The sequence below is a fragment of the Schistocerca cancellata genome, chromosome 1, assembly GCF_023864275.1.
Source record: "Schistocerca cancellata isolate TAMUIC-IGC-003103 chromosome 1, iqSchCanc2.1, whole genome shotgun sequence".
Classification (NCBI taxonomy): Eukaryota; Metazoa; Arthropoda; class Insecta; order Orthoptera; family Acrididae; genus Schistocerca; species Schistocerca cancellata.
This window is the reverse complement of record NC_064626.1, coordinates 394,695,338-394,708,053: the sequence shown is the minus strand read 5'-3', so window position 1 is coordinate 394,708,053 and position 12,716 is coordinate 394,695,338. Positions and strand designations below refer to the sequence as shown.

Genomic DNA, 12,716 nt, shown 5'->3' with positions numbered 1-12,716 from the left:
GAAGGCGGCGACTACTGAGGTGTTGGTGGGTCCAGCTCCATCGGTAGGGCGAGAGGAAACGGAAGAGGTGAATGCTCCGTCTCCATGGGGTCGTCCCGAAGTGTTGTGATGACACCCTCTGGCGGCTGCCATGGCCGCGCTGCCCTCTGGACCCGGGAATCTGGAGGAAGAGACACTGAAAGATCATCATGTACATGACAGAGGCGAAATTGATTTTGATGGCGGCGCTGCAAACCATTTGGACCTAAAAGAAGATATGTGCAAGCGCCAAGTCGACAGGCCATCTTGCCTCGCGCCCACCGTCTGCTGCCGCTATAAACCCTGTACAAGGCAATATCATGCGGCGCGAAGCGATGCTTGCGGCATTCGTTCATCACCGGATGCTGAAGAGGGCGGAGCAGGTGGAGCAGTGTCCGATTGCGGCGGCCATGAAGCAATTCCGCCGATGATGGTCCATCTCGTGGGTGCGACGATATGAGGCGAGAAACGACTGCAATGCTTGGTCTCTGGTGTGTGCGGAGCGAAATTTGGCCCTCTGTTGCTTGAATGTTCTGACAAAACGTTCCGCTACGCGTTTTTATTGTAGGTGGAACGATGCACTGGCTAGATGCTGTGTGCCACTGCGTTCACAGGATGAGTGAAATTCATTTGACGTGAACTGCGGTACGTAGTCTGACACTATTACTTCAGGTAAGCCTTTTAGGTGTACCGACACGGTACAAAATGTTAAATCGTGCGACCTCAAGTCAAATACAAAACGAGCAAACTTTAAATTATGGAAAATATCACTCGGGGACTCTGAAAATGCCCGTGTAATTAACTGTCAGAAGGGTAATTTGTAATGAAACGAAATGGTAACGAAGCAAAAGACTTTATAAGGTGACTGTATAGAATCTATGTAGCACTGCAATTTTTCTTTTACTCGTTGGTGCAAGACACCAAAAAGACCAGCGTTATTACAGACAGTCTCTGTTCTAGCTTTCAAGAAAACGCACGCTACGGCGGCCATCTCGCATTGTAAGTTGTAAATTTTAAATAATATATGGTAATTTATGCTAACTGTGCATTTTTATTTCATGTTTAGAGTGACCTTCATGCAAAAGTAAAAATATTATTTTCAGGTTTTCAGTACGCTGGATAAACAACGAGTACAGCCGAACAATCGACCGTTCTTGGCAGACATCATGCGTAGGAATAATTCCATTATAATTTCATTGCGTTCTGTCATCAACTGATGCTTTAAAAGACTCGCATCTTAATTAGTAAAGAAAAGAAGGTGCATAATTAATTTATTTCATATTAAAGTAAAAACTAAGAACATTCAGTTCAGTACAGAGATTGGCCGTTTCTCGGCAAAACAAAGATTATTCCGATAAAAAAGGATGTACTTTCTTTAATTCAAATGTTTCTTGTAATTAAATTTCACTACGGCAAAGATATCCTGCAGCAGTATTTTAACGTGATAACACGAAATAATAATCCCTGAGATTACGTTTACGTTTTTGTGTCTATGAAAGCTCCACGTGGACATCAATTTTTACAGATTCTAAAAGCGCCTAAGGCAATCCTGGGGCAACCGCCTTGCCGCAGTGCATACACCGGTTCCCGTCAGAGCACCGAAGTTAAGCGCTGTCGGGCGTGGCCGGCACTTGGATGGGTGGCCATCCGGGCCGCCATGCGCTGTTGCCATTTTTCGGGGTGCACTCAGCCTCGTGATGCCAACTGAGGAGCTACTCGACCGAATAGTAGCGGCTCTGGTCAAAGAAAACCACCATAACGACCGGGAGAGCGGTGTGCTGACCACACGCCCGTCCTATCCGCATCCTCAGCTGAGGATGACACGGCGGTCGGATGGTCCCGATGGGCCACTTGTGGCCTGACGACGGAGTGCTTGCTTGCTAAGGCAATCCTGTATTAACAAGGCGGTGAGTCGCGTGCCATTAAATAATCAGAGCTCAGAGAACTATTTTATGGAAGTATAGATTCCAGTCCCCCATATTATCATCATTCTTTCTTGTGTCCGCTCGGCGAAATAGGTGCTCTATTCCCGCTCTTGCCGGGCGTAGATATCAATAAAGTTAGGCGTTAAATTTTCTTACACTCTTTTCGTCACATTCATTGAGGACACCGTAAGTACACTCCTGGAAATGGAAAAAAGAACACATTGACACCGGTGTGTCAGACCCACCATACTTGCTCCGGACACTGCGAGAGGGCTGTACAAGCAATGATCACACGCACGGCACAGCGGACACACCAGGAACCGCGGTGTTGGCCGTCGAATGGCGCTAGCTGCGCAGCATTTGTGCACCGCCGCCGTCAGTGTCAGCCAGTTTGCCGTGGCATACGGAGCTCCATCGCAGTCTTTAACACTGGTAGCATGCCGCGACAGCGTTGACGTGAACCGTATGTGCAGTTGACGGACTTTGAGCGAGGGCGTATAGTGGGCATGCGGGAGGCCGGGTGGACGTACCGCCGAATTGCTCAACACGTGGGGCGTGAGGTCTCCACAGTACATCGATGTTGTCGCCAGTGGTCGGCGGAAGGTGCACGTGCCCGTCGACCTGGGACCGGACCGCAGCGACGCACGGATGCACGCCAAGACCGTAGGATCCTACACATTGCCGTAGGGGACCGCACCGCCACTTCCCAGCAAATTAGGGACACTGTTGCTCCTGGGGTATCGGCGAGGACCATTCGCAACCGTCTCCATGAAGCTGGGCTACGGTCCCGCACACCGTTAGGCCGTCTTCCGCTCACGCCCCAACACCGTGCAGCCCGCCTCCAGTGGTGTCGCGACAGGCGTGAATGGAGGGACGAATGGAGACGTGTCGTCTTCAGCGATGAGAGTCGCTTCTGCCTTGGTGCCAATGATGGTCGTATGCGTGTTTGGCGCCGTGCAGGTGAGCGCCACAATCAGGACTGCATACGAGCGAGGCACACTGGGCCAACACCCGGCATCATGGTGTGGGGAGCGATCTCCTACACTGGCCGTACACCACTGGTGATCGTCGAGGGGACACTGAATAGTGCACGGTACATCCAAACCGTCATCGAACCCATCGTTCTACCATTCCTAGACCGGCAAGGAAACTTGCTGTTCCAACAGGACAATGCACGTCCGCATGTATCTCGTGCCACCCAACGTGCTCTAGAAGGTGTAAGTCAACTACCATGGCCAGCAAGATCTCCGGATCTGTCCCCCGTTGAGCATGTTTGGGACTGGATGAAGCGTCGTCTCACGCGGTCTGCACGTCCAGCACGAACGCTGGTCCAACTGAGGCGCCAGGTGGAAATGGCATGGCAAGCCGTTCCACAGGACTACATCCAGCATCTCTACGATCGTCTCCATGGGAGAATAGCAGCCTGCATTGCTGCGAAAGGTGGATATACACTGTACTAGTGCCGACATTGTGCATGCTCTGTTGCCTGTGTCTATGTGCCTGTGGTTCTGTCAGTGTGATCATGTGATGTATCTGACCCCAGGAATGTGTCAATAAAGTTTCCCCTTCCTGGGACAATGAATTCACGGTGTTCTTATTTCAATTTCCAGGAGTGTATATTCGAGACGTCGTGCGGACCTGGGCACTAGCGGTACAAATGGTACCCAACTTGCGGGGCTCAAACTAAAAAAACACTGCTGTCTCGTATCCAACTTACAGGTCAGAAATACTGCTGTAGTTAGTAAAATATTTACCGAAAAATTAATAATACCTGATTATGTCTGTATGTATAATAACAATTTTGTAAAGTGTGTAATTCTGTAAATGTTCTGTTCCATGTACTTATAGCAACCGGCCGGCTGGAGTGGCCAAGCGGTTAAAGACGCTAACGTCTGGAACCGCACGACCGCTACGGTCGCAGGTTCGAATCCTGCCTCGGGCATGGATGTGTGTGATGTCCTTAGGTTAGTTAGGTTTAAGTAGTTCTAAGTTCTAGGGGACTTATGACCACAGCAGTTGAGTCCCGTAGTGCTCAGAGCCATTTGAACCATTTGAACTTAATAGCAACTACAATCTACTTCTGAGCACAGAAAATAAATAACCCCAGCCGCTGGACTGGGACAAACTGCAGCTGCCATAATATTATTGTGCAAAATAGATGTCGCAATCTTGATGTGGGGCGACGAGTAACAGAGATTGCTTACCAAGGTAAGGATGCGATTGCAGGAGCTCCCAAGTTCCGTATTAGAATCATTAGGTATTTGGAGGCCATTCAAAGTGCTTACTGATTAAATAAAGTATGACATTCAGTACATCTACATCTACATCTACATTTATACTCCGCAAGCCACCCAACTGTGTGTGGTGGAGGGCACTTTACGTGCCACTGTCATTACCTCCCTTTCCTGTTCCAGTCGCGTATGGTTCGTGGGAAGAACGACTGTCTGAAGGCCTCTGTGCGCGCTCTAATCTCTCTAATTTTACATTCGTGATCTCCTCGGGATGTATAAGTAGGGGGAAGCAATATATTCGATACCTCATCGAGAAACGCACCCTCTCGAAACCTGGCGAGCAAGCTACACCGCGATGCAGAGCGCCTCTCTTGCAGAGTCTGCCACTTGAGTTTGTTAAACATCTCCGTAACGCTATTACGGTTACCAAATAACCCTGTGACGAAACGCGCCGCTCTTCTTTGAATCTTCACTATCTCCTCCGTCAACCCGATCTGGTACGGATCCCACACTGATGAGCAATACTCAAGTATAGGTCGAACGAGTGTTTTGTAAGCCACCTCCTTTGTTGATGGACTACATTTTCTAAGGACTCTCCCAATGAATCTCAATCTGGTACCCGCCTTACCAACAATTAATTTTATATGATCATTCCACTTCAAATCGTTCCGCACGCATACTCCCAGATATTTTACAGAAGTAACTGCTACGAGTGTTTGTTCCGCTATCATATAATCATACAATAAAGGATCCTTCTTTCTATGTATTCGCAATACATTACATTTGTCTATGTTAAGGGTCAGTTTCCACTCCCTGCACCAAGTGCCTATCCGCTGCAGATCTTCCTGCATTTCGCTACAATTTTCTAATGCTGCAACTTCTCTGTATACTACAGCATCATCCGCGAAAAGCCGCATGGAACTTCCGACACTATCTACTAGGTCATTTATATATATTGTGAGTACTTTATTTCTGCAACCGGATACGTAAGTTTGAAATAGATTTTTCTTTGATTACAATGCTAAAGTTCAAGTGTAGCCACATTTTTTCAGTTGACATAGATATTTTGTGTGATAAGCTACACAATCAGCTGTGTGGATACAGCTAGCTTAAATGTTACATTCAAGAGTAATTTTAATTTTTCTTGCCAAGGTGCTACGACTGAGTTTTTCCGTGTGAGTTGCTTAGGATATAGTGTATTATTGTGTGTACAGTGTATTTGTTTGTGTTAGACTAAGGGGTGTATTTTTGTGTTTTTGTGCCTTTGGAGGTAACAATGTTATACAAGTACGGTTAAGACCCGCAAAGAGAGAGAACTAGATATGGACGACACAACAGAGATCGATGACGAATCTGTTTCAGCAATCCACAATTTGGAAACTGAACAGAGCGATGTAGAGGAAATATTGCCTGCTGCTAGCGGTCAACAGCTGGAACAGCGGACAGGCGTCAGCTCAGCTGACGACTCAAACAAAACAACATTAGTTGTAGACACAGCTGATGTGCTGCCACAGCCAGCACCGACGAATGATTTTCTATCCGTGTTGCTGGCAAATATAGAGTTGAAAGAACGGGAAAAAGAGAGAGGAGAAGAAGAGGAGTGTCTCGAAAGAGAAAAGGCTCTAATAGCTCAAGCGAAGGGTATTTTAGATGTAGAGCGTGCGGAAAGTAAAAAATCGATAATTAGTCAAGTTAAAAATATAGCTACCGCAGAACAATGAGAGAGGGAGGAAAGAAAAAAGGATAACACTTGGAAAGGGAAAGGAAAGAAGTGGAACGTGATGAACGTTTGGTCAGTCGACTAAACGAGATTTTAGATGAACGAGATAAAGTCATCGTCTCACATCTTACGGGAGAAATAGATGGTATGCGGCAACGAGTTTCCGGATTGGTAGTGCAAAGCAAAGGCATTCCAACGAAAGTCCAGAATCTTGACGAGAAGGTAACCGAACTCGACAGAGCGTAACAAGTACTGGAGGGTCAGATGAAATCATTTGCTAAAAATGTAGATCAAATAGCTGACAGTGTAGAAACAAAAATAGAACAAGAAGTAACGAATGCGTTAAAGAGATTAAATATAGGTTGTTGAGTGTGAGAGCCAGGACTTGAACACGCACTTAAACCCTGAACTAAGTGAGATGCAGCGTCGCACTTCCGCTTTAGAAAGGGAAAGAGGTCGAAGGGAATCTATTAGCCCATCACACGTTAGTAGGCGGTAAGGAAACGTACCTGTGCATATGTCAAAAGGTGAGCGGTTGACTTGGCGATAATGACAAGCAGTATAGCGCTTGCAGTTATGGGTATAGCGCTTGCAGTTGGTGCAACAGATGTGAATGCGGTGCCCACTGACGCACATGTAAAACATGAGGAGTCGCTTATTAAGCACAGGCAGTTCCAAACATTCACTGAGGAACGAAGGTCAATGCACCCTGTGATATTTACCAAGAGTTTCATAAATGTTTTACCTCTTTCGTGGACGGAGAAACAGAGAATACAATTTGTGATTTCTTTTATAGATGTAGATGTAAATCTCTTGGCAATGGAGGCAGCAGCGAATTGTCAGGTATGCTCAGACTTTGAGAAGAATTTTTAGCTCGCTTCTGGTCGTCATGTGTACAAGAACGACTGAGAAAGCCGATGTATAACCCCCAAGTCTTTCAATCCCCGGCAAGGCAATCTTCGAAAATACTTCGAAAGATATTTAAATAAGACACGATACTGGGATGAACCCATGCTTGCGAAAGATGAATTGCGTATATTAAAGGGTAAGTTACCAATTTCAATCAGGGGAAAGCTTGCTCATGTGCCCGTTACAGACCTCGAGCAATTTAAGGACAGCATAGATGAATTGGATTTAATACAAGAGGACGCCAGCAAAACGAATTTGGTAATGGTGAGCCAGAATCGAACAGTAGTAAGAATAAGCAAAGAAATACGAATGGAAACAGCCCCAGGAAAGGTGGACAAAATAGAGAAAGTGATTACCACGCCGACCACAGTAGCAACAAACAGAATAGTCACAGTGGTTCGGCTGGCTAGCAATACAATGAAGAAGTAACCGTTCCTCAAATAAAAACGGAAACGGAAATTTTACTAGGAAACGGAGGAACGAAAGACGTTTTAACACTTCCTTTGCTAACAAAAACATGTGAACTGTAAATGAGCAGCGGCACGAATCTGTCCCTGCAAACTGGCAGACACAGCACGCTCCCGCCGACCGGAACATGACAGTGAATAACATAAATGTTATACCAATGCCGCCGTCACCTACGCAGCAGCATTGGACACCACAACCCAATATGTGCCAAAACAGCAACAACAGAAACAAAATGAAACAGAACGCATTGTGTAAGTGGTTGATGAGCCGCAACCCAGATGTTCGGGGGCGGTAAACTCCAACCGACCTATGTAGGCCTTCCACATATGGTCGGTATGGCACAGGACGAAAGCAGGCAAAGCGTGCAAGCATTCATGTTGAGATATAATGAAGATGAAAAACTCAGGGAGGAATTAATTGCTGAACTGAGACAGACACAGCAACAAAAGGTCGAGTTAGTACAAGCTGCTTTTAAGGCTCAGGTTAACGGAATACCCGTAACTGTCATTATTGATACAGGAGCAAGGGCTTCAGTTTATGGATCATGAATTTTAGAAATGCGTAGAGCAGGATAAGAGACTGCCAGTTTTACGTGCCAAATCGTAAAATTGTATGGGCTGTACGTGGCCGGGTGCAGATCATTAAAAACCAGATACAGGCTGTCCTAGACATAGAAAAAGCGATGAAATGCTCATTCTTGGTCGTTAGGAACTTGCGTAAGAAGAACGCAAAGATAGACCTCTCTCGTGCGAGATGCACCTTGAAAAACTACAATAAGGTTATTGAACTGACACTGACAAAGACTGCTGCCATATACAATAATTACTGAGGGCTGGTTCAGGCGGATATCTCTGATCAAAAGCTACTGTGTGTAGAAAATGACTTCTACAAGGGACTTACAATAAGGTAGTCCATGATACCGAATCTGTAACAAAAGAAATAATACAAGGTATTGAAGTAAAGGTGTCGGAATCGAGTTATCTCGACCGTAACCAAAAGACTGAACTGACTCACCTGCTAAACAAGTATAGTCAGGTATTCTCCGAGAAACCTGGTATAATAAGTGGAAACACTTATGACATGCAAATTAAACAGCATGATACGTTTGCCGTGCCACGTATTCCGTGCCATGGGCTAGAAAGCAAGTCGTAGCTACAGAGATTCAACAAATGCTTACATGGCAGATAATAGAACATTCATTGTCGCCGTGTAGCAGCCCACTGCCCGCAGTCGCGAAAGCAGATATAAGTTGCGATTAGTGCTCGATGCCCGAGACATAACCAAAATCGTTATGCCTGTAAGAACCCGACCTGTTAAACAAAGTACACAGGTACCACGAGGGAGATTAGTATTACTGAGGACACATCCAAAAGCCTCAAGTACAAAAAAAGTTAACAAAAGTGGCAACCGTTATATACAGGCCCGCACCGTGGTATTAACATACCACATGAGGTATGTTATGTTTTGGCAAATCCTGAGACACAAAATGTACGTGGTCTCTCTGCGTCAAAGGAATGAATAAGATTATTCATCGTAAAATAATCACGAAGCAAAAGTAGTTACATCAGTGTAAGGTTATTTCATTAGTTTTAGGTTCATTCTTGTATTTTTCTTGTGTGTATTCTAAATGTGTGTCTAAATGTTGACGTATATGTACATTTATGCGTCAGTATATCAAAGCAGGATGTCTGCATGTATACATGAGAGAGCATGTGAACAGTGGCAACAAAAAGTGAATTACTAATGAGGACAGTGCACTTGGTGTAAATTTCATAAAATCACAATGTGAGTAAGGAAATGTAGGCAATTTGCATGGTCCCTATGTGACTGATGTGCACCTTCAAATCGTAAACCAATATCAAAGACTTTTAGAATAAACATAATGACAGAATTGTCAAACGTAAGTCTTGAAATTAACCTTCTTTCACGGTGGAAGGTATAAATCCTTCACACGTTGGATACTTGGGACTAATGTGCTCGGATCCTGTTATCAGAAAGCAAAGTAAACACTAGAGAATGAATCAGTGTTGAGAGCAACTATAATGGTTAAATATACTGAACTGTATAATCCAGGTGACCAATAGGTCAAACATTCTGCATGAGGGGACACTAGCTACATGAATCCTTTTGAAATATAAAGACTTTTATTGTAAGGGATGTGTTGTGGACTGGCAAGACAGCCAATCCACTAGGACGGGAGGCCGAAGGGCACGCGTTTAAGCTCACGCAGGATGGCGTGAGGTCTGGAACAGGACAATGTAATTAATATAGCCAATAAGTTACGTTGCTGCTGGAATACTTAACTTTAATTCATAATTGGTAAACATCGGTCTGACGGTACAGGCATCACAAGATAAATAGCAATTGATAATGGCGCCTAGCTAGGTCGTAGCAAATGACGTAGCTGAAGGCTATGCTAACTATCGTCTCGGCAAATGAGAGCGTAATTTGTCAGTGAACCATCTCTATCAAAGTCGGCTGTACAACTGGGGCGAGTGCTACGAAGTGTCTCTAGACATGCCGTGTGGCGGCGCTCGGTCTGCAATCACTGACAGTGGCGACACGCGGGTCCGTCGTATACTAGCGGACCGCGGCCGATTTAAAGGCTACCACCTAGCAAGTGTGGTGTCTGGCGGTGACACCACAGGATGTACAATGTGTGTTACATAATGTAACAGTAAAACTCTTCTCACGTACAATGTACAAACTGTGTACGGAAAATGCATTTTAAGTGTCGAACAATCTGGACGCTAAAGTAGCGACAGTAAGAGGTCAAAACATTTTAACAAACAAAAGAAAACTCCACGAACTCTTTAAGTGGAAAAAGCAGTGAGAATAACCACAGTAAGGAGTAAGTGTGATACACAGAAAAGACTGTGAATCTTTAAACAGTATGTTAATTTATCCCCAAAGTCCGTAGTGTGTCTAAGCATTAATGTCTAAGCATTAATGTGAAGTTTCATGTACAAAATAGTTATATGAAGTGTACAAAACTGTTGAAATATCACATGCATAAAAGTGTAGATGTACTGTCAAACTGCGGAATCCGCATACGGCAGTGAGTAACGTGTAGACACGGGACATCTGAACGCTTAAAGTGGCAGGTGGACCAACATACAACAGATTATCCTAACGGAACACGACAACTGTATTAACGCTCTAGGAAGTGGAAATGCAGTGCGTGTGTGACGGGAGGTGTTGATAAGTTATGAGCTGTGCATTTTAAACAGTGAGATGGTAGAGACCTAATTCTAAATGTTGTAAAGTGCCGGACTTCGTCACATCCAAGACCAAGTACACGCACAAATAACAAGACAGTGACACATGTGGCTGAGGAGTGATTGTGAACTAACCAAAACATCTTATCAACTTATATGTGTATATATCTTCATGATGAGAAAGCTTATACGAGGTCGACTTTTTTCATGGTTGCTGCGCGGTGGCGCGACGGCGGGCGGTGGGCGGGACCCGCTCCTACGACAACGATGCGCATCTGTCCAGCGTTCAACGACCAGCGGCTGGTGGAGAGTTTCCGATCGTCTGACCCTCATTCCAGCGGCATCGAACAACAAAAATAACCGACGATGAGCATCGTAATAAGTTATTACAAAATTTGTGTAAGAACCTGTGACCACAAATTATTTAAATATTCTGCCGTATTGACTGCGAGATAAAGTGATTTAAATATGTAACTTGTAAATATTATGTAAAACTGTTTACTGTAAAAATGATCGTCCGAAGAACAAGGTAATCAAATGATAACAACATTCACAATCAATACTTGATAGTAAGGGGACTGTGAACAGTTTGAAGACCCCGGGCGGGGATTTTGTAACCCGGTTTTTTCCCGTCGCCCGTAACCTAAATAGGGGAGTAAAGCTATTGTTTACCGGGATTTTTAAATGTTACCCAGCTGTTCTCACTCGTCGCGTGGTGTAAGGGCGGAAGATAGAGCAATGCCCATAGTAGAAACAGTTGAAACCTTGTAAAAAAAGGAAAATGTTTTTCGTATCAAAATGAATGTAAATTACCAACCATTGTAAAGAGATATGTATTGTATACATACACATATGTGTAAAAAACAAAAGAGATGTAAAGTGGCATATGTCTATAAAAACATACGAGTGAGAAGTAACATGTTATTATAAAGGTGGTATGATTGTTCGCAAACCTCAGGTGTTTTTGGCCCATTCTATACCAGGGGATCCTTGTACCGATGCGCGGTACAAAATATTAAATCGTGCGACAACAAGTCGGACACAAAACAAAGTAAAATGAAGATTGTAAAACTTTAATTTGTTGAAAATGTCACGCTCAAACTTCGAAAATGCGGGTCTAATTGTCTGTCAGAACGGCAATTTGTAATGAAACGAAATGATAACGAAGAAAAGAACTCTATAAGGTTACTTTATAGAATCTATGTATTACTGCAATTGTTCTTTTAGTCGCTGGTGCAAGAAACCAAGATCAGCGTTGTTACAGACACTGTTCTAACCTTCAAGAAAACGCACGCTACGGCGGCCATCTCGCATTGTAAGCTGTGAACTTTAAGTAATATATGGTAATTTATGCTAATTGTGCATTTTTCGTACATGTATATAGTGATGTTCTTGCAGAAGTAAAAGTATTATTTTCCAGGTTGTCAGTACGCTGGATAAACAACAAGAACGCCCGAGCAATCGACCGTTCTTGGCAGACATCTTGCGCACGAATAATTTCGTTACAATTTCATTGCGTTCCGTTATCAAAGGACGCTTTAAAAGACTCCATCATAATTAGTAAAGAAAAGAAAGTACATAAATTAATTTATTTGGTATTAAAGTAAAAACTAAGAACATTCAGTTTAGTACAGACATTGGCCGCTTCTCGACAAAACAAAGATTATTCCGTTTAAAATAGGAAATACTTTCTTTAATTCAAATGTTTCTTTTAATCAAACTCCGCTACGGTAAAGATATCCTGCAGCAATAATTTAATGTGATAACACGATATATGATCCCTGAGATTACGTTTTTGTCTCTATGAACGCTCTACGTAGACGCCAGTTTAACAGATTCTAAAAGCGCCTCACGCAATCCTATAATAACAAGGTGGTGAGTCGCATGCTGTTAAATAATCAGAGCTTAGAGAACTATTTATCGAAAGTATAGATTCCGATCCCCCATATTATCATTATTCTTTCTTGTGTCCGCTCCGCCAAATGAGTGCTCTATTCACGCTCTTGCCAGGAGTAAATATCAATAAAGTTAGGCATTACGTTTTTCTTACACTCTTTTCGTCACATTTGTTGAAGGACATCGTAAGTATACTTGAGAGTGTCCGTACCGGGGTGGTAGCGGTACATAGCCAAAAAATCGATAACAACACCTGAATTATGCTACGTGACGTTGTCGAGTTCATTGGCACAGCAAAAGGAAACTTGCTGTACAAGTCAACCACAATCAA

General features: G+C 43.9%; 1 pseudogene; it reads left to right on the top strand.

Moving 5' to 3' along the window:
- The first annotated feature begins 1,571 nt into the window (after window positions 1–1,571).
- LOC126100116 (5S ribosomal RNA) lies at window positions 1,572–1,689 on the top strand (annotated as a pseudogene).
- The last annotated feature ends 11,027 nt before the right edge of the window (window positions 1,690–12,716 follow it).